The following is a 27,301-nucleotide window of genomic DNA, read 5'->3' on the forward strand; positions in this document are numbered from 1 at the left end:
ATACATGTGTTTAGGTCTCATGTTTCATTACTACCTTTTAGGTTGAAAAGAAAGGACCATTTTCTGGGGTGCCTGAGTGGCTCAGTCAGTTAAGTGGTTGCCTTCAGCTCAGGTCATGATCCTAGTGTCCTGGGATCGAGTCCCACGTGGGGCTCCTTTCTCGACAGAGAGCCTGCTTCTGCCTCTGCCTGCCTGTGCTCGCTCGCTCTCTGACAAATAAATAAAATACTTTTTAAAAAAAAGAGAGTAAGGACTATTGCCTTTTAGTCATTTATTACAGAATGATAGAAAATAGAAAAAAAGTCTTAAAGCTAAAATTAATTAATTTTATAATTTCCTAAATTCAGCAGAATTATATTAACCTTAATATACGCAACTCCAGACCCTTGAAAATGAAATCCCACCTCCACGTATTTAGTTAGTTGGTACTGGAGCACTGGGCAATGATCTGTGCCAGACCACCAATAGGGTCAGTGTGCCTGTCTGCTCAGCCATTTCCCATTAAACACCAGCAAACGAAGACAGCTGCCAGACATTTTCTAGGTCATCTGTTCTGTTTGTAAACAGAAAGTGTACAATAATTAACAAGATGTAATCATTTGCAAACTGGGTTTACACAGAATGAAAGTTTTTTTTTTTAAAGGAAGGAAATTAAGGCAAGGCTTAAGTGCTTAATGACCCCATTAATTGAGAGATAGGTAATTAAAGAAATTAAACAGGAGGGGTAATGGCCTTGGAGCCATTAATCTATTCTGGGAGTACTGCTAATGCTTACCAGGTGATTTTCATCTGAATTAAGAGCTGAGAGTCAGTCTACTTTCACACAATATTTCTTGGATCTGGCCAAGCAGAAGAATCACTTGGAAAGCTCTTGAACAACACAGATCCCAGGATTCTCTTTATACAGCCTTAATCAGAATCTCAGGGGTTGGGCTCATACACAAGGATTTTTCAAAAGCCTAACAGGTGACTCTTTGAAAGGGCTAGCTAGGTTTAGACAACATTGTGCAGGATACAGTTTCTCAACGTAGGCACTGCTGACGTTTTCAGATAGTTAGTTGTTGTGGATGCTGTCCTGTGCATCATAAGATGTTCAGCATCATCCCTGGCCTCTACCCAGTAGATACCAGTAGCACCCTCCCTTCCACAAATTGAAAGAAAAACAAAATGTCGCCAGACATTGCCAGATTTCCCTCGGAGCTGAAATCACCATCTATTTAAGAATCACTGCTTCATTTTTTTTTAATTTTTATTGTGTTATGTTAGTCAACGGACGATACATCATTAGTGCTGGAACAAATAATCCTAAAATTTGTATGGAACCAGAAAAACCCCAAATCACCAAAGAAAGGTTGAAAAAGAAAAACAAAGCTGGGGGCATCACATTGACTGATTTTAAGCTTTACTACAAAGCTGTGATCACCAAGATAGTATGGTACTGGCACAAAAGCAAACACATAGACCAATGGAACAGAGTAGAGAGCCCTGATTTGAACCCTCAACTCTATGATCAAATAATCTTCGACAAAGCAGGAAAAAATAGACAGTGGAAAAAAGACAGTCTCTTCAATAAAGGGTGCTGGGAAAATTGGACAGCTATGTATAGAAGAATGAAACTCGACCATTCTCTTACACTGTGCACAAAGATAAACTCAAAATGGATAAAAGACCTCAATGTGAGACAGGAATCCATCAAAATCCTAGAGGAGAACCTAGGGAATAACCTCTCTGACATCGGCCACAGCAACTTCTTTCAAGACATGTCTTTAAAGGCAAGGGAAACAAAAGCGAAAATGAACTTTTGGGACTTTATCAAGATAAAAAGCTTCTGCACAGGAAAGGAAACAGTCAACAAAAGAAAGAGGCAACCCACGGAATGGGAGAACATATTTACAAAGGACACTAGAGACAAGGGGCTGATATCCAAGATCTATAAAGAACTCCTCAAAGTCAACACCCAAAAAACTGATCATCAAGTCAAAAAATGGGCAGAAGACATGAACAGACACTTCTCCAATAAAGACACACAAATGGCTAACAGGCACATGAAAAAGTGTTCATCATCATTAGCCATCAGGGAGATTCAAATCAAAATCTCATTGAGATACCACCTTACACCAGTTAGAATGGCAAAGATTAACAAGGCAGGAAACAACGAATGTTGGAGAGGGTGTGGAAAAAGGGGAACCCTCTTACACAGTTGGTGGAAACCACTGCTTTAGAACAATCCTGTCAGATGGAACTTTCTGCAATGAGGGAAATGCCCAACATGGTAGCCACAAGTCACATGTGGTTACTGAGCTCTTGAAATGTGGCTAGTACAACAATGGACTTGAATTTTAAATGCTATTTTATTTTAACTAATTTAATTGTAAAAGCCACATATAACAAATTGTTATCATATTGGACAACACAGTTTTACAAGATTCAAATCTGACTCTAGGCAGTGAAATCTATACAATGTTCTTCTCTACGTGCTTCTGAGACATGCCGTGTAGAAATAATTTACAAAAATAGAAAATCTACCTACTCTCTTGTATGAATTAGAAAGGGGGCTGTCAATAGCCCCTTCAGTCCCAATCTTGATCTCTTTTTATTTTCAGTCCCTAACATTTTCTTAGAAAAAAAATCCCATTGCTATCTGGTTTTTATCAATTCTTAGCAGGTTAAACATAGAGTTACCATCTGGTATAGCAATTCTACTTCTAGATGTATACTCAAGAAAGATGAAGACATATGTCCATGCAAACACTGGAACATGAATGTTCATAGCTGCATTGTTTTTTCCAGTTTTACTGATGTATAACTGACATACAGCACTTTATAAATTTAAGGTATATGGTACAATGATTTGACTTACATAAAAGGTGACATGATTGTCACAATAAGTTTAATTATCTCATATAAATAGAAAAAAATGGAGAAAAAGAAAAATAAATTTGTTTTCCTTGTGATGGGAACTCTTAGCATTTATTCTAACAATTCCATATACACCATACATTAGTATTAATCATAGTTGTCATGTTGTACATTCCATCCACAGTATTTATTTATCTTATAACTGAAAGTTTATACCTTTTGACCTTCATCCAATCCCCCCTCCACCTCTGGTAACGAACACATCTGATCTCTTTTCCTTTGTTTGTTTTGCAGATTCCATATACATATGAGATCATACAGTATTTATCTTTCCCTGGCTTATTTTTCTTAGCGTAACATCTTGAAGGTCATCCATGATGTTGCAAATGGCAGGATTTTCCTTTATTATGGCTAATTACCATATATATTAATTTATATGGTATTACTATATAATATATAGATTACCACATATATATATATAGATTACCACATATATATAGATATCTATATCTATATCTATATCTATATCTATATCTCACATCTTCATTACCAATTCATCCATCCATGGACAGTTAGATTGTTTCCAGGTATTGGCTTTTGTAAATAAGACTGCATAGCTGCATTATTCATAATAGCCAAAAAGGGGAAATAATCCCAATGTCTAACAACTGATGAATGAATAAACAAATGTATATATCTATCAATGGAATATTACTCAGCAATAACAAGGAATGAAGCCCTAATATATTCTACAACAGGATGAACCTTAAAAACGTTATGCTAAATTAAATAAGCCAGTCACAGAAGACCATATACTATATGATTCCATTGATACGAAAGAGCTGTAATAGGCAAATCAATAGAGACAGAAAGTAGTTAAGTAGTTGTCTAGGACTGGGGTGAAATGAGGACATTGGTTGATTATAGCTAATGGTTATGGGGTTTCTTTTTAGTGTGATGGAAATGTTCTAAAATTAGATTGTGGTGATGGCTATACAATTCTATGATTACACTAAATCTGTTGAATTATACACTTTAATAGGATGAATTGTATGGTACGGACATTGTATCTCAACAGAGCTGTTAAAACCTCTGTTGGTGTAATTCACTCTATAAGCAAATCTAACAAGAAAATCTGTATGAGGGGCGTCTGGGTGGCTCAGTAGATTAAGCCTCTGCCTTCCGCTCAGGTCGTGATTTCAGGGTCCTGGGATCGAGTCCCGCATCGGGCTCTCTGCTTGGCAGGGAGCCTGCTTCCTCCTCCTCCTCCTCTCTCTCTATCTACTTGTGATCTCTCTCTGTCAAATAAATAAATAAAATCTTTAAAAAAAATCTGTATGATAATATCATTTGGTGGATAATATTTATTATCAAACTGGAAGCGGCTTTGGGTAATGTCATTATCTTATTCCAAAATAGTCTCTTCACTGGTTACTAGCACTCTCATTTCCAAGATAATTGAAGTGACCTTGCATTGCATCCAAACTCGGGCTAAAAAATTTTAAGCCCAGCCCTTACTCAACAACAAATCCTTCCACTCTATGGACACTCTATAGGACAATGAATCCATTCAAAGGATATTCTGCATAACCCGAGCCTGCAATTCAATGGGCCCATCCTTGTAATTCCGGCGTTCCTCTCTAGTCCATAGGAATAATGGACTCATGAACATTGCCAATGAGAAAAGATAAAAGGATTAAGAGATTTTCTAACCTAATTTTGTCACAAGTCCAGTCAGTCAGACCCTGTCCTGGACATAAATTGCTAAGTCATGGAAAATAAATAGTTCTGTCAAGCAATTAGAAGAGGACATTCACTTTTAGGACCCTGAGTTCCTCAAGCAACCCCAGATAGAGCCCGTTCTCTGCCTTTCAGCTCCTCTGACTCAGATAACTTTAGAGGAAATGAAAACATTTCCAGGTTTTCCATTATGAAGTGAGACCTGGTACTGAAGATAACTGCCAGGCTTATGCAGCCTGAGCATGGACCCTTCAGGAGACCTCCAGGGAGTGTGCAGAAGATGAGGAAGAAAAACAGCAAGTACAAGGGAGGTAAAATTTTTCATAATGTAAACAAACAAACAAAAAAAAAGGTCTATCTATGGCAATTTTGTTTTTATTGTCCAGAAGAAATCATGTTGAAGGAAATTAAACTGTCTAAGTGGTTAGATAGAGATCTGTGAAGAATGTGAAGAATATAGAGAAGTAGGGGCTCAGATTTCAAGGAAGAAAAGAACAACCTTTTAAAGGAAAAATGTGTAGGGAGGAATACTAATTCAGTAACTCATTCAGTGGACAAGGCAGGAGACCTCAGGTTACAAAGCAGTGACATAGTTCTGACCTCTCTTCCATTCACTGAGGATGTAGTTGAACAAATACATAGAGCATTTATGAGAAAAGCTAAGTCCTTTGGAATGGTTCTGGGAAAAGTCTGAGTTGTTTGGAGAAAGAGTGCCATCTTCAAGACATGATGCATTAATTGTACCTTGAATTTCTTATAACTAGATAGAGTGGCAACCTTCCCTGGCCTTCATCACCTGGCTGGGTAAGCGTGTCCCTCTTCTGTGTTCTGACAATGCCCTGGATATACCCTTAATTACACCACTTTAAATTATTTAAGGTTATTATTTTTTAATCTTCTTTCATCACAAGACAGTGAACGTCACAAGAACAAAGACATTGTTGGCATTTGTATGGTTTTCAGTTTTCAAGGTACACCTCAACAGAGTTTCTAAGTGGGCATACTTTCTCATCCCTGGTAGATAGTGTTTAATTTTCTGGTATTCCATAGGCCAACTGGTAATTTAGTTGGTAATCAGTAATTCTAATTGCTTGACTGGTAATTAGGTAATTCAAAGATTACCATACCTGGACTCTGCCGCAAGACCTTGTAGTAAGTCAAATTGTAATGTAACGCTGAATTCCACTAGTCTTGGGGCTGGGCTCCAAAATGGAAGCCTTATACAAAATTGTGCACTGGAGTGGATTTGGTGTCATTACATAGGCTTCAAGTCTAATGTTTTCCAAAAAACATTGTCTCATGGGACATCTGAACCACACTTCCCCAATCTGGCACCCAAGTGAGGTTTACATGTTATTTCAGCCATCTGTATGTGAGATGTTAAAGAAACAAATTGCTTAGTGACAGCCATAGGCCCTGAAAGAATTCAAGCAGCTTCCCTGTTGCCTGTCTTCATGGGAGGGGGCATTGTGGGGGCAGCGTAACAGAGCCATTGAAGAGTCTAATGTATGTCTTAGACCACGTACCCACATCCCCGACATGGACTCAGAAATTTTATTATGTTCCTTGCGTGTTCCAGATCATTAAACCTAATCCCAGATCTTGTCCTTTTTCTTTTTTCTTTTTTTTCTCTTCCGAGTAGAACTTTTTAATTGCAACATTATAATGGATTGTCTGGATAGGAAGTATGTTTTCAACAGATCTTTCAGTTATGATCTTTCCATTTATCCCACTTAAGTAAAAGTTAGAAAAGACACAGTTTCTTTTTTCTGGACTGCCTGTGTCAGTACAGACACTATGTCAGCCTGAGGGGGGCGGGGGGAATGGGAGAGAGAGAGATCAATAAGGTCCATGGGTATCCCCGTGCAGCGCCAGCTTGTTTGAGCTGGTCATTATCTCCAGAGCTATAAGAAGACCTTTTGGAACTCTCCTGCCTCTGCTGCCAAGGCTCCTGGGATTAGAGACCAGCGGACAGAAATGCTCTGTTCTTTATTTCAGGGAGCACACATAGATGGACTTTGGAGTGAAGAAATCGTATTTGTTGAAACCTTTGCTCAGAGTTATAAATCTATGTGCCGCGTGGCAGAGATGTCTCTAACTCTGGAACAAAGAACAAAGAGCATTTTAGTTAGTCACACTGAGGAAAATACCAAAGAAACAGAAACCACAGGAGGCTTCATAACATCCCCCTGCCTCCTCCCCTCCTGTATTCCCTTTAACTCAAGTAGAGATTTCTTGGGGCGCCTGGGTGGCTCAGTCATTAAGCGTCTGCCTTCATGATCCCAGGGTCCTGGGATCGAGCCCCACATTGGGCTCCCTGCTCTGCAGGAAGCCTGCTTCTCCCTCTGCCTCTGCTGCTCCTCCTGCTTCTGTTCCCTCTCTCGCTGTGTCTCTCTCTGTCAAATAAATAAATAAAATCTTTAAAAAAAAAAAAAAGTAAAGATTTCTTGGCACATTCCAGCTCCACAGCTAAGGTTTTGAAACAAGCTAGTATCAATAAAGCTAATATCTGAAACATCCCCCAGGCTTTACAGATACATTTTTAATGATGATGAATTTAGATCTTTCATAGAGTCATAAAACCCCGATATAGCCAAAAGCCTGGCAGTCATACTGTTTCACTTCACCACAGAAGTGAGGGAGTGACTAAGATCTGATGTCACAGAACCCCCTCAGCCCACAACTCCTATTACACCAAGAAGGATTCTTTAAAACATTTATCTGATTCATAAACATAATAAATTTTCTTGCCTAAAATTTTTTTTAGGTTATTTAAATTCCAGTTAGTTAACATACAGTGTAATATTAGTTTCAGGTGTACAACATAGTGAAAAAGGAAAACACTTTCATAATCTACCACAACACATTTTGTTCACCATGCTCTGCAAGCTTAAAGAAAAACTAACATGCTAAATCCTACAGAATAAGAAAGAAAAGTGTGGGTTTCTACTTTTGATGCTTCAATCCTGAATTTTGCAACTTAGGATATAAAACATCAAAGCATGCTTGGACAGGGCCTTTGTGTGAGATAGGAATAGATTATAATAGGTGTAAAAAATTGTGAAATCGAGCCAGCTCTAAGGAGTGTGCATAGCGTGACATGCTCTATACAGGTCCAGGCAGTGCCAGCAAAACCCTGCACTCATAATTGGCCAAATCCTGTTATCCTCACTTGCGACGCACAGCCCATATCCAGTGGAGGGATTCCAGAGGTGTGTGATATTGTGCTTGAGTTCTTAGCACAGACACTGAAATTCAGGCAATTAATTGAGAGAGAGCAATCTAGAGTGGGTAAAAACAGAGTGATGGAGGTTTGTGGACTTGTGTTGATCTTGCACTGATTGGGGCTGCCTTCAAAAGCCACCAACCGCCTGCAGAGATAAAGAGGCAGATCTAAGGAATATTATGTCAAGTTATCCGGGCTCAGAAAGGAGTTCTGGTGTCAAAGAGAATGAGCTAAGTGCTAAGCCAGGTTCTGTTGGCCTTAATTCCATGTATTTATTGAGATGATATTTGGTCTGGAGTGTTCTTAAATTGTCCTGTAAACTCTGCGGACCCTGTGGGACATCTGAAGGAAGGTCTACTTACCAGTCAGAAATGGCTCCCTGGATCCAGGATTGACGGCTACACACTCTTGCCTCGTTCATCTTGCTTTCCATTGCATTCTTCAATTTCCAACTCTGAAATGTAAAAGAAAAATAATTGACACCTCTCCTGGCTTTGTCATCTGCACAGGGAGAGCGTCGGTTGGATGGGGTCATCACCGAGAACTATCTCCTGCTCTACATTCTTTTTTTCTTTTTAAAGATCTTTTTTTTTATTTATTTATTTGACAGATAGAGATCACAAGTAGACAGAGAGGCAGGCAGAGAGAGAGAGGAGGAGGCAGGTTCCCTGCTGAGCAGAGAGCCCGATGTGGGGCTCGATCCCAGGACACTGGGACCATGACCTGAGCCAAAGGCAGAGGTTTTAACCCACTGAGCCACCCAGGCGCCCCTCTCCTGCTCTACATTCTAACTTTCCTCTGCCTGGTGGTTCTAAAGATTAAGTCTCCTGCCTCAGGCAAGAGTAGTGTGGTTACTGCTCCACACCAACAGGGCTGGCCTGTTGAAAAAGCTGCACTGTTTACTGTCTTAAACCAGCCACCTTCTCCCTTCCTTATGCCACAGCACGGATGACCCATAAATCCACTGAAACAGCCCCCCTTTAATCTCAGGCCCAAACTGCATCACCTTCAAATCTCCCTGGGAACAGAGTTAAACCAAATCAACAGTAGTGTAGAAAAATAACTGCCCCCGTACTAGCTCAAGACCCCAGGTGAGTCAGGTCATATCTGACCTCTCCCCTGAGGCTCTGGCCAGCTCAGGGTCTGAAATGGAACTGACCGAGGGAGACTGAATTCACCAAAGATCAAGGATGAAAAGGTGAAAAAAATAAAGATCCATCCCCAAACACCAGAGAACACCATTCCTGAGTACTACAGAGGCATTCAGTAGAATCTTTGCTATAGAATCAGAAAAATCACTCATAGGAACTATGTGAGGACATCCCATTTATTCCCCTGCTTTCAAATAATTAACAAGGTTTCATTGAATCACTTCCGCATGCTCAGACAGGTACTGGGATGGAATCCACCCCATAGCATTTTTTTAGGACTTTAATTATGTCAAAGTATCCTTTGGTAATCTTTTTCAGTGTCTCACCTGCATCAGCCACCCAGTTAATATCTAACCTAAGTCCCTCCTGCCACTTATTGAAACCACTTATTTTCTTTAATACCTTAGGACATATGGGAGAATAGCAGATATCCTTTTATTGGAATCTTCTCTCAATGTGTGAGCTTTCCTTTTGCTTTGATTCCAGCGAACAGAACATGCAGGAGAGAATCTCAAAGAACACAGACTGTTTAATTCTCCAAATAATAAAAAGAATCGGGAATAAAGTTTATGTGTTTGACTTTTCCATATATTATTTCCATATTTCCAATATATTTCCATATATTTCCAATATATTTCCATATATTCAATTTCTGCTTTTGTAACATAAATATAATACTTAAACCAAAGATTATTATAAAGGTTCAAAGGCTAATATATGCAAAAAAATTATCAATAAAGATGCTAGATAGAGTAATAATTATTTACTTGTCTTGATGATGAAGTCCAAAGAATAGTGGTAAAATAATGTTGGGAGGATGTGGAGAAATTGGAAGCCTTGTGTATTGCTGGTGGGGGCGTAAAATGGTGCAACACTGGGAAACAGTTTTGTGTCCCCTCAAAATAATTAAACACAGAATTACCATATGATCCAACAATTCTGCCACTAGGTATATACCCCAAAGAACTCAGTGCAGGGATTCAAACAGACATTTATTTACATTTAGAACAGCATTATTCACAGTAGTCAAAAGTGAAAACAACCCAAATGTCCACCATGGAAGAATGGAAAAGCAAAATGCAGTGCATGCATATAATGGAATATTATTCAGCTTTAAAAAGGAATGAAGTTCTAGGGCGCCTGGGTGACTGAGCCCGCTAAGCATCTGCCTTTGCCTTAGGTCATGATCTCGGGGTTCTGGGATTGAGTCCCAACTCAGGCTCCTAGCTCAGTAGGGAGCCTGATTCTCCCTCTCCCTCATCTACCTTTCTCTCTCTCTCTCTCAAATAAATAAATAAAATCTTAAAAAAAAAAAAAAAAGGAATGAAGTTCTGACACATGCCACAACACGGATGAACCCTGAAGACATTATGCTAAGTGAAATAAGCCAGACACAAAAGGACAAAGATTGTTATGACTAGTGTCAAGTATGTAAGTGCAGTCAAACTCATGGAAACAGAAAGTAGAATGATGATTGCAGGGGTTGGGGAAAGGGAATAATGGGGAGTTGTTGTTTAATGGGTACAGAGTTTCGGTTTGAGATAATGAAAAAGTTCTTGAGATAGACGGTAGTGATAGTTGCACAGTAATGCAAATGTGTTTAATGCCACTGAACTGTATATTGAAAAACGGTTAAAAGGGTAAGTTTTATGTCATGTATATTTTACCACAATGCAAAAAAAAAAAAAAAAAGAAGAAGAAGAAGAAGAAGATAATGATCACGACATGGTCCCCACTTGGCAGAGGATATGGGGGATAAAAACATTTAAGAAAAGATTGGAGAGACTGGACAATATATCAAACAATCCAGTCAAAGGGGCAGCACTCTGATTGGAGGCTTCTCTGAGAAGTGGGAAGAGGTGCTAGGAAGGGTGCGGGATCAGAATGTCCAGAGAATGTAGGCCTCATGGACCTGGACTGGACATAGGTCTTCGAACGGACACAACCAAAGCCTTAATTAATTTTAGGCCTAGGAAGAATTTTCCCAGCAATGACTCCTCCAGTTTCTATCTTGGAAAGCACCCATTTTCCTCCTGTTCCTACATGAAACCCAGGAATCCTATGCAATATTGTGTAGTGCCTTCACGCCAAGGGTCTGCCCGGAGAGCTACAGACAGGCCATCTTCAACACCCGTTTGAAATGGGGGATTGGGAGAGATGGCACGGAGAAAATCAGAAGGCTAGGTATTGATTGACCCATTATTTGGGGTCAACTGAGATAAGTAGCAGTAAACCATTAATGTCTGCATTCTCCTGTCTGTGGTGCTAAAGACGAAGTGTCCTGCATCAGGCAGGGGCAGTGTGATCACTGCTCCAGGTCAACAAACCGGGCTATTTACTGTCTTAGACGAGCTACAGAGGTACCACCTTGGTACTCTAAGGACACACCTGCTCTGAGAAGCTCTGGTTTGGTAATGGCAGAAAAAGGTTATGGTGGTGGATTTTATAAAGAGTGGTGACATCAGGCTGAGTAATATAATGGGAAGAGCATGGACTTAAGTGATAGACAGACATAAAATCAAGTCTTAATTCTGTCACATACTGCCTTGTGAATTCGAAAATTGTCACTCTCTCAGCTTCTGATATAGCATAATAATACCTATATCACTGGGTTTGTAATAAGATGGTGACAATTTATATAATGTCCCTAAAACAGAAAGGGCCTTTAACAATAAAAAGAAAATCAGAAAAAAGAAAGAAAGAAGAAAAAGAAAAAGAAAGAAAGTAAGAAAGAAAGAAAGAAAGAAAGAGGTTTTTAGAAAAGGTAGTTGTGATTGGTTCTAGATTATAATAAGAACAGCTAAAGTACCGAGAACTAACATTGTCCCCAGGACTGTTCTAAGAACTTTACATTTTGAACTCTTCATCCTTGGGAAACTCCTATGAGGTAGGGACCATGGTTAGCCCCACTTTACATTTGAGGGAAGAGAGGCAGAGAAAGAAAAAGAAACCTGCCAAATGTCACAGAGTTCATAAACGTTGGCACCAGAGTCCAAACTGTGACAATATAGACCAAAATGATATTTGATAGCCCCCTAAGGAACAAATTCACTGTGCATTAAAAACTATAACTTTGGTTTTAATAATGAGATGACCAGAGGAGACATAAGAAAATGTACCTTTAAATCCCCATAGCAAATCATATAAAGGTTATTTTATGGTCATACTAAGTTTCTATCCCCAAGGAATTTTAAAGATAAAGATAAGAAAGAAACATATATCACCATATCATATTAATAAGATACTTTGTTTTTTACACATCGATATTAAAATATTTAAAGGCAGAAATATACAGATTTTCACTGCTTAAAGCTTTCACATTTTTGATAATTTTAGAATTCAAAAGTTTTAATATGGCTATAGTTCAATATGTACATTTTTCTAATTAGTAATGAAAAAGAAATAAATTACCTATTAAGAGACTTTCACAGGTAAAACTGTACCTCAAAAATACCAGACATATTATAGAGGAATGTGGGGTTGCTTTGGCTCCTTACTCATTACCCAGAAATGAGTTACAAAAAGAAAAGTATGTGCCAGAACACTCCAAAATCCATGGAGAAATGTAAAGATGTTCTGCTGGTCTGTGATTGGCATAAAGCACACAATGTCAGTTCTTATTACAGAAGTCATTTAACAAAGAACTTTACGAATTAACAGGTCAGTTAGCAAAAAACAAAAGAATATTATAAATCAGTACTTGTGGAATATAGGAAACTTCATAGCCCTGAATGCCTTTCTAATGAAACAAACAAAAAATGAATGACATTCAAGATATTAGAAAAAGAACCCAAAATAAAACCAAGGAAAGTAGAAGGAAGGAATTAATAAAAATAAAAGCAAAAATAGATAAATTAGAAAATGTTAACACGGTTAAATCAAAATTCCATGGTAATAATTTTGATTTATCACATTAGGGGAGTAATTAATGGTTTAAGTACCTGTGATACTCTTGAGTAACCATCAGTTTCTTCTCTATTGCCAAGTAGCTCAGTTTCTTCTCTCTTGTCAAGTTTTTTCAAATAAAACTGAACACCCACTCCTGCTTAAAACAACAACAGTAAGTTAGGAATGTAAGGGAACTTTCCTAACTCGATACGGCATATCCACCAGAAACTTTAATCTCCTGTCTTATTTGGGCAGGTACGAATGAAGCGCATTTCCCACTTAAGTGTTAGTCCAAGGCAAGAGTTGTTGGGCAGCAGGAAGCTCCCCTCCATATGGCCTCGCACATATTCAGAATCCCAGCGTCTCATGGCACCATCTCCTAGAACTTCATTGCCTTTATCCAGGCTTCAAAAAGGATGATGGAAGAATATAAATGGGTCTGGCATGAATATTGTTCACATTGCACTGGAGAATTTAGTCACCTAGCTCTACAGTGAGAGAGGCAGGGTGATAGACTCTACCCATCTGGCCAAAGGGAAAACTGGAAAATTATTTCAGTGGACAACACTCGCTGCCACGGTCAGCTTCTCTGGCTTCATGTATCTATACATGCCCTTCTTCCTACTCACCTGCTCCCCAAGAGAGAGGACACCAATCCCAGGCAGGTACTGCATTCATCTCAAGGTTCAAGAACTCTGAGTGCTGCACAGTCCAATCCTCAAATATCAACTTGGTTGATTATGGGGGGATGACCTATGAACTAAAAAATATTAACCACTCCTGCATACCCACCCACCTAGAACATGTTAACAGAACAAGGAAGGACATCAGCAATTAAAAAAAACTTTCATTTTAGAAGAGAGAGAATGGGACACACACCAAATCTCACACAAAACACAAAATTAAAACCCTGATCCATCCATATCCAAACATGAAATATCTAATCACAAAAGACTGAACCATGAAATAGTAAAGGGCACTTTAATAAAAATGGGTTTTAATTATGTATTAGGAAGGCCTCCTAAATGCAACACAACATCCAGAAATCTTAAAGTAAAAAATGAAGTTCATCCTCCTAAGAATGTAAAATTTCTGTATCTCAAAAGTTACCTTAAACAAAACCAAAAGGCATATTTAACAAATATTTACAACGTAAGTAACAATTTGCTTACTATCTCTAATATCGATGGGGAAAAAAAGGCAAACAACCCAAAGTAAAAGTAGAAATTTTGCCTTCCAGATAGGAAACTAATTGGAGACAGCCATGTCCCCTCTTTCCACAACCGTCTCTATCCATCTACTCTAAGCTTTAAATTACTTTATTGAGTATGAGAATACATATCTTATTCTGTAAAGTCAAAGAGAAATTTTTAGCTAGTCAAAATTATGAAAAAATTCCTGAGAATCTAAAAATACACAGGATAAATTTGAAAAGGGTAAGTGCAGCCTGAAATTTGTCCTGGAGCCTTTTGGAAAGTATGTCACAGAAGACAGAAGAATCACCAGGGCTATCTCAGGCTTTCAGGTGGTAGAAGTTGGGTGCTAAGAGGAGGGCTTCAACGCACATGACAGGGAAATGAGTTGGGGTACCCACACTGTGCCGTGGGTAACCTATTCCCCTCCTCCACATCCTCCACAAACATTCAGGTCTGTCTTTGGGCAGGGGCCATGCTGAAGGGCAGCAAAGCCTGAAAATGCCCAGAGGGAATGACTTTGCTCAGAATATTGGCTTCTAAGATATCCCACCCAGCATACATCCCATCTTTTTCCCATTCATCCCGAAAACATGCAGAGCACAAACCTCAGTAGCTACTTCTCCACCTCTCTGAAGGCTGGCTGTGGAACCAGAAAGATAGAGAGTCCAGATAGGGGATCCAAACCAAAAAGAGGAGCCCATAGGCAAAATCACCAACATCTGGAATGAAACCACCATGAACAATAGTTAACAACCCAACAGGAGAATTGTAATTACGGAAAATTAATGGAATGATAAGAAAAGGCCTTTAACACAAATTTAGTGTCTTCAGACATAGTGTGACATCACAGTAAGGAACTGTCTGCTATAAAACAAACCAAACAAAAACCTTAGGGAAGAAAACGTGATTACTGAAATTAAAAATTCTGTAGGTAGGAATAGAAGAATGGGCCCAGCTGAGAAGGAAATTAGATACCTGGAAGACAGCCTAGGAATGAAGCATGGGTGAAAAAAAAAAGATGAAAATTTAAGAGACATGGAGTAAAGTTCTATAAGTCATAGTATCTACCTAATGATGAATAATGAGGATAGAAGAGAGAGAGAAAATCTGAGGAAATTACAGGATAAAAATTCCTCTTACAGTTGATGAAGCATAAATCCTCATATTGAAATGGTTCACAAAATATACAGCAGGATCAAAATAAATAACCAGGGGCACCTGTGTGGCTCAGCTGGTTAAGCACCTGCCTTCAGCTCAGATTATGATCCCAGGGTCCTGGAATCAAGCCCTGCATCGGGCTCCGTTTTCTGTGGGAAGCCTGCGTCTCCCTCCCGCACTCCCTCTGCTTGTGTTCTCTCTGTCACTGTGTCTCTCTCTGTCAAATAAATAAATAAACCTTTTTAAAAAAGATAAATAAATAAAATAAAATAAATAACCATACACATGCACACACACACACAAAAGGTAATGTACAAAGGTAGTGACAGTTTGTAACATTAAATAGACAGTCAATATGCTAGGCACGAGAATAGCTACAAGGATAAAGAGAAGCTGTGGAAACTTCCAGAGAGGGTGAGAAAACGACTATTCACAGTAATTCTAATCAGATTTGGCATTAGGTGTTTCATCAACAGTGTAGGGTGAAAAAAAGACATCGGACAGTATCTTTACTTTGCTGAAAGCAGAGAAGCTCAAATCTAAATATCTATATTCAGACATATTATTATTGAAATGTGAGAATGACCTAAGATCTTTTTCAAATACCCAGAAAGTCAGAGTTTTAACAACTCAATAGGTGCTGTCTGAAAGTTAAGAGAACTACTAGAGAATATTCAAAGAAAATGAATCCAAGACTTAACAACAAGCTGCAGTAGTTAGCAGGAAAATAATATAACTATTTTTTTTTCCTGTGGGATGCAATTAAAAAATTATTTTTTAAAAACAAAATTTTGGTGTCAAAACTTCAGATTATGTCAACATGGGATATGGAAGATGGAGGCAGGGATGCTGGCAAAGAAGTCAGGAAAATAAAAGCATTTGAAGATTCATCAAAAATGATCAGTAGATAGTGCGTAACTTCAGACGCAGTTAGAACAACATAAATTTAACAACTTATGATAAAAATTTAAGCATAACCTCTAGAAGCATAAAAATAAAATGTGTGTGGTTTTCAAAGTAGTAAATGAAAGGAGGAACAAAGGAAATCCTAGTAACCCATAGAAAGGCTGAAGAGGATGGGGCGCCTGGGTGGCTCAGTGGGTTAAGCCACTGCCTTCAGCTCAGGTCATGATCTCAGGGTCCTGGGATCGAGCCCCACATTGGGCTCTCTGCTCAGCAGGGAGCCTGCTTCCTCCTCTCTCTCTGCCTGCCTCTCTGCCTGCTTGTGATCTCTCTGTCAAATAAATAAATAAAATCTTTAAAAAAAAAAAAAAAAGAAAAGAAAGGCTGAAGAGGAAATGAGAGAAAGGATGGTAAATGGAAACACAAAATGACATGGTGGGAATAGGTCTAAATACGTCCAAATAAGGATAAAAACAACTTGGGTAAGTTTTTTTTATAAGAGATAAATTGGGTTGGATTTTAAAAATCCAGCCACGTGCAGCTTACTAGAGAATGCCAAAACTATGATTACTCCAAGTTTGAAAACTTACTCCCAGCAACTACTAACAGAAAGCTGCTCACAGCCCAATCAATATCACACAAAACAGAATTGAAAGTCAGAAAGATCACAAGTTTAAAAAAGGACGTGTCACAAACAGAGCTACCCTACAGCCTAGCAATTGCACTACTGGTATGTACCTCAAAGATACAGATGTAGTGAAAAGAAGGGGCACATGCGGCCCAATGTTCATAGCATAATATCCACACTAACCAAACGTAACTCCTTCTGCGGAAGGAGCCATGATGCCCTTCAACAGATGAATGGATGAAGATGTGATCCATATACACAATGGAATACTACGCAGCCATCAGAAACGGTGAACATCCTCCATTTGCATCCACATGGACGGGTCTGGAGGGGTGATGCTGAGTAAAATAAGTCAATAAGAGAAAGACAATTCTCATATGTGGAACATAGGAATAGCACAGAGGATCACAAGGGAGGGAAAACTGAAAGTGAAGAAATCAGAGAAGGAGACAAGCCATGAGAGACTCTGGATTCTGGGAACCAAACTGAGGGTTACAGAAGGGAGGGGGCGAGAAGATGGGGTAACTGGGTATTAAGGAGGGCACATGTTGTGATGAGCACTGGGTGTTATGTACAACTAATGAATCCTTGAACACTATATCACAAACTAATGATGTACTATATGCTGGCTAACTGAACATAATAATAAAAAAAAAAAGGACATTTCACATTGTTAAATAATTCACCATGAAGATATAATAATCATCAACTTAAATGTTCCTAACATCATTTGGGAGTACATGAAAAATTGGTAAAATCACAAAAGGAAATTATGAAATCCACATCTGAGAGGTCTGTTAAAGTCTCCCACTATGATGTATTATGAGTAATAATAAATATAGAATACTTACATAAGATAATTAACAAGTTTATGCTAATAGATATGCATAGAACTCATAGTCAACAGAGAATACATAATTTGTTCATTTGCTCAGTTAAAATTTACAAAAATTGGTCCTATAGAAGTCCACTAAGAAAATTACAATAAATTTTTAAAAAGATATATAGACTTAAGTCAATTATCATATAGTTTCACTTACTTGCAGAACATAAGGAATATCATGAAGGACAGTAGCAGAAGGAAAGGAAAAGTGAAGGGGGGAAATCAGAGGGAGAGACGAAACATGAGAGACTGTGGACTCCGAGAAACAAACTGAGGGTTTGGCGGAGGGAGGGTGGGGTGAGCCTGGGGCACGTATTGCATGGAGCACTGGGTATTATATGTAAAAAATGAATCTTGGAACACTACATCAAATACTAATAAATATATTGCATGGTGACTAACATAACATAATAAAAAAAGATAAATAGAAATACATAGACCACTTCATTGAATATAGTATATTAAAACTAGAATTTTTTTAAAAACTCGAATCCATGCATCTAGATATTTTAAGTCACTTCTAAGTAATTGATTGGTAAAGAAAATGTCAAAATTGAAATTTCAAATTGTTTAGAAATGAGTAAAAATAAAATCACCCCATATCAGAACCTATATGTTTTGTTCATGGACACATGTATATATGGTTTCAAATGCATTACACATTAACCTAAGAAGCTAGGAAATAAACAACTCAAATAAGCCCACAGAAAGTAGAAAGAAGAAATAAAAATAATAAAAGCAGAAATGGGTAAAATAGCAAACAAATAACTCCATCTCTTCTACCTCCTACCTCATTTCTTCTCTTTCTTGTAGCAAAAGTCTTCAAAATAATCATCTAACTGTCTCCAGTTGTTGTCATCCATTTTTATAAACCCTTCCAACCAGGCTTCCATCTTCAACAATCTGCCAAAATTTGTCTTGCTACGGCTACCACTTGTACATTTCAACTTTAATTTTATCTGGCCCATCAGTAGGTTGATCACGTACTTTTGAGAGTAAGGAGATCGCTATTAATTATTATACCTGAAAAAATACATAAATTGGGGCATATGATCACTCCAAGTATCAGCAACATCTAGCTACAATCAGTGCATGGCATACAGTGCATAAAAAAAAAAACCCAGTTATTGAATAGATGGCATTTACAGCTCCCCAAACTCCCCCTCCTCTTTTTTTTTTTTTTCCAATTGAATATAATAAAAGCCTTTCACAAGATTAGTCAAGGAAAAAAGAGAAGCCACAAAAAACACATTAGGAATGAGTGAAAGTTGTAGATGCACATATATAAAAGATAAAAGGAAATTATGACACTATAACAAATTAACACTAGTCCACTGGAAAACCTAGATAAAATGAATACACTTCCTGAAATACAAATGATTAAATTTGACCTAAGGTGGAATAGAAATACCTGAAAAAAATCAATCATTGTTTAAAAAAAAAAAAACATTTCTGAGGGGCACCTAAGTGTCACAGTCTGTTAAACATCCAACTCTTAGTTTCAGCTTAGATCATGATCTCAGGTCATGGGGTAGAGCCTTGGGTCAGGCTCCACACTCAGTAAGGAGTCTGCTTGAGACTCTCTCACCCTTTGTCTCTCCCACTGCTTGCTTTTTCTCTCTCTCAAATAAATAAATCTTCAAAAGAAATTAAAAATAAATAAACAAATATTTCTCAGCTGTGCTAGGGGGAATAAAGAAAGTGACCTGCATACATGCTGGGGGCCAATGTAACAGGACAGTAAGAAACTCCTTATGGAAAAGTGGGAAAATTACATAGCGGAAAGAATTTTTTTGTAATCCAAGAAACCAGGTTCAGCTTCATATTTCCTGATTCAAACTATATTTTAAAGCTACAGTAATCAAAATAGTATAATACTGGCATGAAAAGAGGCACATAGATCAACAGAATAAAGAACCCAGAAATAAACTCACGCATAGAGTAAGGTCAATTAATTAACAACAAAGGATCCAAGAATATACAATAAGAAATGGGATAGTCTCTTCAACAAATGGTATTGCAAAAACAACCTCAGGCAAAGGATGAAACTGGACCCCTATCTTATACAATACGCAAAATGCAACTCAAAATGAATTAAGGACTTAAAGTTAAGATCTGAAACCATAAAACTCCTAGAAGAAACATCAGTGGTGAGCTCCTTGACATTGATCTTGGCAAAGAGCTTTGGAATTGACACCAAAAGCAAAGGTAACAAAAGTGAAAATAAACAAACATCAAACACTACATCAAACTAAAAAGCTTCTGTTCAGCAAAAGAAGCCATCCAAAAAAAAGGTCTATTTGCAAATGATATATATGATAAAGTGTTAATATCCAAAATATATAAAGAACTCACACAACTCAATAGCAAAAACAAACAATTTGATTTAAAGATAGGCAGAGGTAAAATAGGTATAAAACGGGTATTTTTCCAAAGAAGATATTCAAAAGGCCAACAGATACTTGAAAAGGTGCACAACATCACTAATCATTGGGGGAAAGCAAATTAAAAGCACAAGAAATCACCTCACACCTATTAGAATGGCTCTTCTCAAAAAGAAAAGAGGTAACAAGTATTAGCAAGGATATGGGGGGAAAGGAATCCTTTAGCACCATGGGTGAGAATGCAAATTGGTGCAGTTACTATGAATAACAACATGGAGATCCCTCAAAAAATTAAAAATAGAAGCACCATTTGATCCAGCAATCCTACTTCTGGGTCTATATCCAAGGAAACAAAAATAGGATATCTAAGAGATACCTGCATTTTCATGCTCATTACAGAATTATTCGCAATTGCAAAGATATGAAAACAACCTAAGCATTCATCAACAGATGAATGGATAAAGAAGATGTGGGATATATATATATACAAGGGAGAATTACTCAGCCATTAGAAAGAAGGAAATCCTGGGGCACCTGGGTGGCTCAGCGGGTTAAGGCCTCTGCCTTCGGCTCGGGTCATGATCTCAGGGTCCTGGGATCAAGCCCCACATCGGGCTCTCTGCTTGCGGGGAGCCTGCTTCCTCCTCTCTCTCTCTCTCTCTGCCTGCCTCTCTGCCTGCTTGTGATCTCTGTCAGTGTGAGATGAATAAATAAAATCTTAAAAAAAAAAAAAAAGAAAGAAGGAAATCCTGCCATTTGTAGCAACATGGATGGCATAATGCTAAGTGAATTAAGTTAGACAGAGAAAGACAAATACCACATGGCATCACTTGGGTGTGGAATCTAAAGAGAAAGCCAAACTCATAGGAACAGAAAATAGAAAAGTGGTTGCCAGGACTGGGGCTCTTGTGGGAGGAGAGAATAAGGAGAGTCTGATAAAAGGGTACCAACTTTTAGCTATATAATGAATAAGGTTCTTGGGTGCCTGGCTAGCTCAGTTGGTAGAGCATACAACTCTTGATCTCAGGGTAATGAGTTCAAGCCCCATGTTGGGTATAAAGGATTACTTAAAAATAAAATCTATAAATAAGTAAATAAGTAAGTAAATAAACTGAGTACAGATCTAATGTATAACATATTGACTATAGTTGGTAACACTGTATTTTATTATGAAAATTTGCTGAGAGTAGAACTTAAGTGTTCTCACCAAATATATTTATGTGATTATAAAGTATATACGTAACATTACAATCTATATTACATATATACTACATGTAAAAATATATGAGGTGACAGATGTGTTAATTAACTAGATGGGAGAAATCCTTTTACAATGTATACACATGTATCAAATCATCACGAGGTACTCTTTAAATATCTTACAATTTTATGTCAAGTAAAACTTAATAAATCTGAAACAGAGAGAAAGAGAGCAGGTTCCAATACTGTCTCAGCCTCTTCCCAACTGTGTAACCTTGATACAACAGCTATCTTTGTAGAGGATACCCATCCAAGACAGCCTTCAATGTCATGACATTATCCTACTACCTCAGGCTGATGTGACTAGTCTCCTCACGGAGAAAGCATTAGGAAAAGATGATCCAAGAGGTCATAGTTTCATCAATGTGTATGTCTTCAATTGTATTTGCACTTGTTTTGTGTTTTGAGGCTCCTATTTTGTTGAGCTCTGCTCCTAAACTCTTCATCCCGTAGGCAGATTTTAATCAAAATTTAAGTGGATTAGGGACATAGTATTGCAAAGCATTCCTATCATTCCAAAGCAATTTCAGCTCCCCTAATCTCACTTCTGATCTAATACCCCCTTAGGACAATGTAAGCAGTAAAACAAGGTAAAATTAGAATATTCCTCCCTCTAGCTATCTCCCTAAATGTTGCCCATGATGCTTTCCCTGGTCAGGGCACCATTGCTTGTCTATACCAAGTACCCTCCTGTTTCCCTAAGAATCCTCACATAGATGAATATATGCTGATATGGAAACATCAAAGCCAATATTCCAATGGTTTCAGAACCTGTCCCTGTTTTCAGCCATTAGCTCAAAAAAGAAAGCAATGTGGATCAAGAACTTATAGTGAGATAGACCTATCAGGAATCTTTAAAAGGGTTGGGAGTTATTTAGAAAGCATATGAGGATTGTTAGTGAGAAAATAAAATGGTGCAACTTCCTTGGAATGGAAGGCAATTTGATATTTGTCATCATTTACCAGCTGTGTGATGCTGAGTTTTATTTTCCTTCCTGGCAAAATGGAACTCTTAATACCTGCCTCCTAGTTTTGTTTCAAAGATTAAATGTGATAGAGGGTCTTATATGTAGTTTGTACTTAACAAGTATTACCTTCTACCTTAATCAGCTTGGGCTGCCATAACAAAATACCAAAGACCGGGCAGCTTAAACAACAGAAATGTATTTCTCATGGTTCTGGAGGCTGGAAGTCCAAGATCAAGGTGCCAGGAAGATAATTTATTCTAAGTCTTTTTGTCTTGGGAAGGAGGGAGGGAGGAAGATGGCGGGGGTGGGTAAGCGATATAGATTGAGGGGAGGAGGAAGAGATGGAGGGGGAGAGAGAGGAAGGGGGAAAGAGATGACTTTGTGGTGTCTCTTTTTTAAGAGCACTAGTCTCACCATGAGGACCCCACCCTCAAGATCTCATCCAACCTTAAATACCTCCAAAAGGCCCCACCTTTAAATATCATCCCTTTGGAGGTTAAGGCTTCAACAAATGAATTTGGAGGGGACACAAACATTTCAACCATAGCATCACCAGGGAAGGAGAATTTCAAGAAAGGGAAAGATATTCGCTCAGACTTTGGATTCTCTTGAAACAGATGTTAAGAAATTTATTCCAGGATTTCAGGTTTAAGTTGGTATTTCATTTTTAAGTTGGAAAATATATTCTAGGGTTTTCTGTTTATGCCCTAAAGCAAGAACACTATCATCCTACCAAGCACATAGCAGGTTTATTATTCCTCTCAGAAGGTATGGGAAAGAAATATCCCCTCTGATCCATATCAGAGACAAGAAAAAGTTCAGGGATGGGGCCAAAAAGCCTAGTGGGCTTTGGCCACAGGATAGTTCCTATAATGCTTAACTAAAATTTATCTTAGGCTTTCTTGGCAAACTATCCAGGAGGTGGAAACACACCAGAGATCTTGCACACACCTGCCTTTATTCTGGTCTGAATTCAGTCACCTGAGTAATAATGAGAATTTTCCATTAGAATGACTTACTTTAATCCTCAAATTCTAACTTTAAACCTTGCTAGGCTAAGCAAAAGAAGCCAGACACAAAAGAGTACCTGCTGTGTTTCCATTAATATGAAGTTCTAAAACAGGCAAACTAATCTTTGATGCTAGAAATCAGGACTGTAGTTGCCTCAAGAAGGGCAGGAATTGAGTTAGAGGGGTCACCAGGGAACTTTCCAGAGTAATGGAAATATTCTATAGCTTGAGGGCTTACACATTCATCAAAACTCACCAAACTGCTCTTAAGATTTGCTCATTTCACTATAAATAACATCTCAGTTATAAAAAGTGAATATATGAATGTAGGCTCTTTCGTACCAAATGGAATATAATTATGAGAATTATGTGCATTTTTCCTTGGAAAGATCTGTCAGAAATCTAGATTCATGTTTTTATATAGTCTTCCTTAGCAAACAGGAGTATGGATGGGATAGAAGCCACATGTTCCTCAGGAATTCTCCTGCATTTCTGTAGCCATCCATAAAATAGCAGTTCTCACTGGGAAGGGAAGGGAAGGACAGTGGAAATTAACGCTTTTTAATGGGGTATACTGGAGTTACCAGGCTAAGTTTTTCTAGTATAGATATGGACTATCACCCTACTTCACCCCCAAGGATTCTCTTATGATGTTCCCCCACCTTAAGAACCAGTCCAGAATGTGCCACTCTATTAATGGGACTGTTGTACCCCTCGGGGTTGCTGGATAAAAGCCCTTGATTCTATGAGGTTGAGTCATTCAGATAGACCAACCTCTACCTCATTTTCTTACTGCCATCTCCCAACTTCTCAGGTACTCCTCTTCATTAACTGACAGTGATAAGACCTGCATCTTTCTCTCTACCCCAGTTATTATTATAATTCTGGATGATATTAAGGTTCATCTAAATAAGCCATCCAGAAACACAGACTTGGACTTCCATAATTCCAGTAGCTGTCACCTCTGCTCTACTTGGCTAAGTCATGCCTGGAATCTTACTAACCTCTGGAGCTGCACCAGATCCGAAATTCTGAATTCCATTATTCCATTACGGGACTTCTCATCCTTCTACCTCTCCTGTGCCTTAATTCCCATTAAACCTACATTTTGACTGCATAGACTTCCAGTTCTTTAACCCCACAATTTTTTCCCAGTCTATGAGGAACTTCTAAAGCTCCCTTGTCAACCTGATCTGTAATAACATGATTGGTTGTCTCAATTACTCTTTGCCAGTATCTTTGATACATTTTGTTAATATACTTTCCCTGCTACAGCAACTGTACAGTAAATCTCTATCCCAAGATCAATGCAAGATTATTGCTTATATATCTCCTTATTCTTTTGTGCACATGTCCGTAATGACCCTTTTACTTGCTTTTGGTCAGAAACACCTATTGACCCTATTACTTGCTTTTGGTCAGACTGCTCTCCAACCTCCTCAACAATTATTCCAAACATCTGCCATTATCCTCAAAACCCTCAGCTGATCACCTATGCTCCTATGTCATGGAGAAATTGAAATCATCAAGCTTACTCTACATTAGCTTCTTGTTTTTAGTCAGCAGTTTTAATGTATTCTCTAGCTCACATTCTCATTCATATCTATCCTTGGTTCTTTTCCCCAAATATAAGAACATAAGGTAAACCTTAAAGCATCACAAAGTCATTGCCTAAACTTAACTCACCCCCTTCTGACTCCTCTGAGACTTTAGCAATCTTCTTCTTTTTGTTCAAATATCAATCTCTTTCTTCTCACTTGTTCCTTCTCTTCAGTCTATAAACATGCTCATGTCAGGCCCATAATAAAAAACAAGTCATCTGGACCCCATCATTTAGTCTAGGACTGTTTATCTTATCACCATCTTATTAAGATAGTATTTTCTTAGTATAACAATGGCTCTGATTGATAAATCCTGTGGATATCTTAAATCCCAATGTCACTGGACCAAAGAGAAACATTAACTGACTGCCCTAAAATAAACATTCTAAAACCATAAGAGCTAATAAACAAGGTTAGCAAGGTTGCAGGACACAAGGTCAACATAAAAAAATCAATTAGTTTAAAGATATCACCTTACACCTGTCACAATGGCTAAAATAAAAAAGACAAGAAATAATAAGTGTTGGTGAGGATGTGCAGAAAAAGTAACCCTTGAGCACTGTTGGTAGGAATGTAAATTGGTACAGCCACTGCAGAAAACAATGTGGATGCGCCTCAAAAAATTAAAAATAAAAATACCATATGATCCAATATTTCCATTACAGAATACTTACCAAAGAAAATGAAAACACTAATTTGAAAAGATATATGCACCCCTATTTTATTGTAGCATTACTTACAATAGTCAAGATATGGAAGCAATCTAAGTGTCCATCAATAGATAAACAGATAAAGAAGATGTGGCACACGTACACATACATATATACACATAAGCAATGGACTATTACACAACCATAAAAAAGGAAGATATCTTGCCATTAGAGACAACATAGATTGACCTAGAGGATATTATGCTAAATGAAATAAGTCAGAGAGAGAAAGACAAATACCATATTCTTTCACTCACATGTGGAATCTAAAAAACAAAGCAAACGAATAAACAAAAAGGCAGAATCAGACTTATAAATACAGAAAACTGATGGTCCCCAGAGGCAAGGGGTGGGTGGATGGGCAAAACAGGTGAAGGGACTGGAAAATACTGACTTACAGTTATGGAATGAATAAGTCATGGAAATAAATGTCACAGCACAGGAAATATACTCAGTGATATTATAATAGCATTGTATGGCTGACAGATGGTAGCTACACTGTGGTGAGCATGATATAATGTTTAGAGATGTTGAATCACTATGTTGTACCCCTATAATAATGTAACATTGTGTATCAACTATACTCAAATGAAACAATTGAAATAAAAAATAATTATTTCATTTCTGTACAGGAACAATGCGTAATCTAAAAATGAAATCTAGAAAACAGTCCCACAGAGTAGAATTAAAAGAATAAAATAATTAGGAATATATTCAACAAAGTATAGTATTTGTACACTTAAAATTATAAAACATCATTGAAAGAAATTAAAGAAGACTTAAATAAGTGGAAAGACACCTGATATTTAAGAACTATAAGACAGCATTATTTTTTTTAAAGATTTTATTTATTCATTTGAGAGAGAGAGACAGAGAGAATGAGATAGGAGGGTTAGAGGGAGAAGCAGACTCCCTGCTGAGTAGGGAACCCAATGCAGGTCTTGATCCCAGGACTCCACGATCATGACCTAAGCCAAAGGCAGTCACTTAACCAACTGAGACACCCAGGTACCCCTAGAAGACCGTATTATTAAGATAGCAAAACTCCCCAAATTTATCTAAAGACTCAATGCAGTCCATTTCAAAACCCCAGATGGCTTCCTTCTAAAATGACAAGATGACCCTAAAATTTATAAATACAAGGAAAGCAGAATAACCAAAACAAACTTAAAAAAGAATAGTGGATTTGAAGGACTTACACTTCTCCATTTCGAAACTTACTACAAAGCTACTGTAAATAAGACAGAGTTGTACTGGCATAAGAATAGACATACAGATAGAGTAGAATTGAAAGTTCAGAAATAAATTCTCACATTTATGGTCAAATGACTTTTGACAAGGATGCCAAAAGATTCAATGGGGAAAGAATAATCTTTTCAAGAAATGGTGTTGGTATAACTGCATATGCAAATGCAAAAAAAATGAAATTGAAACTTCTGGTTTCAGCCCTACTTATAGACAGCTTGGAAATCAGTCACAATCTTAAGTGAAAAAACTGAACAAACTAAAAATTAATCACCTTTCTTGGACTCATAAGGGAGCTGAGGTTGTGGGGCTAGCCACCCCAAAATCCGGACAAAGAATGGAATCCAGGGACACCTCCATAGCTCAGTCAGTTAAATATTCCACTCTTGATCTCAGCTCAGGTCTTATCTCAGGGTCATGAGTTCAAGCCCTGGGTTGAGCTGCACACTGGGCACAGGCCTACTTAAAAAAAAAAAAAAAAAAAAAAGAAT

Source organism: Enhydra lutris, unplaced genomic scaffold (genome assembly GCF_002288905.1).
Source record: "Enhydra lutris kenyoni isolate GAN:26980312 unplaced genomic scaffold, ASM228890v2 scaffoldscaffold35, whole genome shotgun sequence".
Lineage (NCBI taxonomy): Eukaryota > Metazoa > Chordata > Mammalia > Carnivora > Mustelidae > Enhydra > Enhydra lutris.